The 2904-nt window shown below is 47.3% G+C and overlaps 1 pseudogene; it reads right to left on the reverse strand.

The window, feature by feature from the left end:
* Nucleotides 1–318: 318 nt before the first annotated feature.
* On the reverse strand, nucleotides 319–2243 carry LOC116462730 (small ribosomal subunit protein uS3-like; annotated as a pseudogene).
* Nucleotides 2244–2904: the final 661 nt, after the last annotated feature.

The raw sequence follows: 2904 nt of genomic DNA on the forward strand, positions 1-2904 counted from the left end.
TATATCCCCCTTCTAAAGCTACAATCCTGAACTACAGAACAGTTAATTGAGGTGCTGCCCTGCTAGCCATCAGCCTTCACTCTCACACGGGACATTCCTCTGGTTAGCTCTGCTTGAGTCCTCCTGTGCTGGGCCCTGCAAATTCCACAAGCATGGTTAGCAGCAAGAGGTTAAGGAATGCTCTGTAGGCCAACATGCCCCTCAGTCTGAACACTGGACATACAGTTGAGTCAGGCCTTGTGCCTTTGTCCAAGATTTTATTAAAGGCCTTTTCAGGACAACATCCAGACGCCAGACACAGCTGTCCAGGAGAACCTGTCATGTTGTAGGGATTGGCTGGGGCATGGCAGGCACTATGGCTTCCTCCCCACCCTTCTGTTCTGAGATGGGGGTAGTGGACAGTACTTCATCTTTGGGTTCCACGATGCTCATGTGCTCAGGCAGGGCCTTCCTAGAGTCAGTCTTACCAGTTGGGTCCCAGGGCAGCATGACCTTCCCTTGATGGCCAGCACACCCTGTTGGAGCAGCACCTGGCACATGGTGGTGTCAGTGAGGTAAACAGAGTTCCTGCTGAGGGTCATCAGGCCATCCACAAACTTCCTGCATTTAGAGTTTTCAGACACCACAACCTTGAAGCCTGTGGCCCCCTACGCCCTGCCTGATGAACCACAGCACACCATAGCAGGCCCTCTGCGCTGCAAGCCCTCCCAGGAGGTAACACTGAGACTCCACCTGGGCAAACACACACAGACCTCTTGTGGCTACCTTTCCAGCAAAAAGCTCTACACTGCCCTCTGCGAGCCAAACCTCTTCTGAACTACAGCAGGCAATTTCCGAATCTGCCAGCCCTTCTCACCAAGAATATTCTGTGTTTTGGTGGCTAAGATTATGATTTTGAAGCAGCGTCATTTGTCTAGAGTAATAATCGAGGTTCATTGCCTCACACCAAGGAAATCAAGGATGTGGACACGTAAGGAGTGAGGTTAAGAGCAGAGGTTTAATAGGCAAAAGAAAGAAAAAAGCTCTCTCTCCTGCAGAGACAGGCTCCCGAGCAGGTCTTTCAGTTTCATGGTGAAATGCACAGGGTTTTATAGATGAGCTTGAGGAGGCGGTTTCGATTGGTTGGACCAGGTGTGTCATTTACATAGCTTGTGAAGAAACTGCCATGCCACCCTTATTTTTTATTATGTAGATGGGTTCTCTACCTGGCCTGTGCCATGTTGCCTGTTCCTTTATTGTACACGTGGTTGACAAAGAAAAGGGAAGATGGAGCCTCTATGTTGAACATGCCTGGCCCCCAGGTAGCCTTTTCCTATTGGCACAGCTGCTGGCATTCACCATGCAAGCTTCCAGCTTGTTTTTCTATGTTTGCAGCTCAATTTTACAGGCTGCTCTTTGTTAGAAAATAAATGATTTGAGGGCTGCTTTTTGTTAAGAGAGAAGTCTTGTCGAGGATTCTCTTACCCTCACTATCTGCCTAAATAATTTATTTTAAGCTCTTGTATTAATTCCTGTCCTGGTTGACATAACTTGGACCTCAACTCCGGAGTAGCCATCCTCAGCCAGCTCTCGAGTGAGAACTTTTTCAGTTCTACTTTGAGGATTCCGTCAGTGACAAACTTCCTCTTCTTGGAGATCTGCACCCCCCATCCTGCCACCTTGTGCCTCTGAAATGAAGGGCCGATGCGAGAGTTTTATCCTTTCTGCAGCAGAGTCCTTCTCTTGCAGGCAGGTACCTGCTTGTCTTTGAACAAAGATAGACCCTTTTCTCCTCTCTTGGTCAACCAGTGTCCTCCACTTACTCGAAGTTTCTGCTCTTGAGTTTTGTTTATATAGGACCCGTATGGAAGCTCCTTAGTGCCCCTTGCCCTCTTTCTACACCACGGCACTTCTATTGCAGCCAGCAGTCTCAGTCTGCTAGATTCCCTGTTTCTCACTGAGATCTATTTTTGAAGCTGGCCTCACAGGTCCTAAGTCCCTCTCTGCCAGGATGACCAGCTTGTCCCAGGTGGCTCAGAACTTTCCTAGTTTCAGCACTGAGAGTTTTGCATCCTGGGAACCCCCTCAGTCCCAGGCAAACCAGGATGCTTGGTGACCCCCACCCTGTCTCTGGAAGGGCTGCCCTTGAATCAGTTGCCCACCTCAGGCCCATCGGCCAAGAGAAGGTGATTCGGGTCGCCTGGTGTCCAGCAAGGCCTCAGTCTTTCAGCAGGGGTGGGTGGCTTCTCTGGGAGAGGGACCATGAATTGGGCCAGAAATGATCAACCTCTCTAGTTAAAACTATACTTAGATGAATTACTCATTAGAAGGGAAGGAAGTGAGGCATTATAAGTATACATGTAGCAGTTTGATGCAGTAGAAAGCACATTGAATTGGAAGTCAAAATGCCTGGTTTCTGCCACTGAACAGCAATAAAATCCCAGCATCAAACAGTTCATCTTTCTGAGCCTCAGTTTCTCCATCTGTAAAATGAAAGGTTTAATTTAGGGCTTGCTTCCTTTTTAACTTATGTTAGAGTTACTCCATATTCTTCAAGACATAGTCTGCTATCATCATTATTAAATTCTTCCCTTTCCTCTCCTCCCTTCTTCCCTGTTCCCCTTCCTTTCCCTTCCTCCCTTCCCCTCCCTCCCTTCCTTCCTTCCTTCCTTCCTTCCTTCCTTCCTTCCTTCCTTCCTTCCTTCCTTCCCTCTTTCCCTCCTTCCTCTCTCCCTCCCTCCTTCTCTATTCCCAGCACTAATTCCTTTCTTCCCAACAGGCCACTACATCAAAGTGAAAGGTATTTATCCTTGAATAGGTATGTAGTTTTATAAGATATGAGTATTATTTCATGTATTTATTTAAAATTTACATGTATTACATTATGTTATAGTCCTCATTTGCTTCCTAACATTTCTTACTCAG

Source organism: Hylobates moloch, unplaced genomic scaffold, assembly GCF_009828535.3.
Source record: "Hylobates moloch isolate HMO894 unplaced genomic scaffold, HMol_V3 SCAFFOLD_23, whole genome shotgun sequence".
NCBI classification, from domain to species: Eukaryota; Metazoa; Chordata; class Mammalia; order Primates; family Hylobatidae; genus Hylobates; species Hylobates moloch.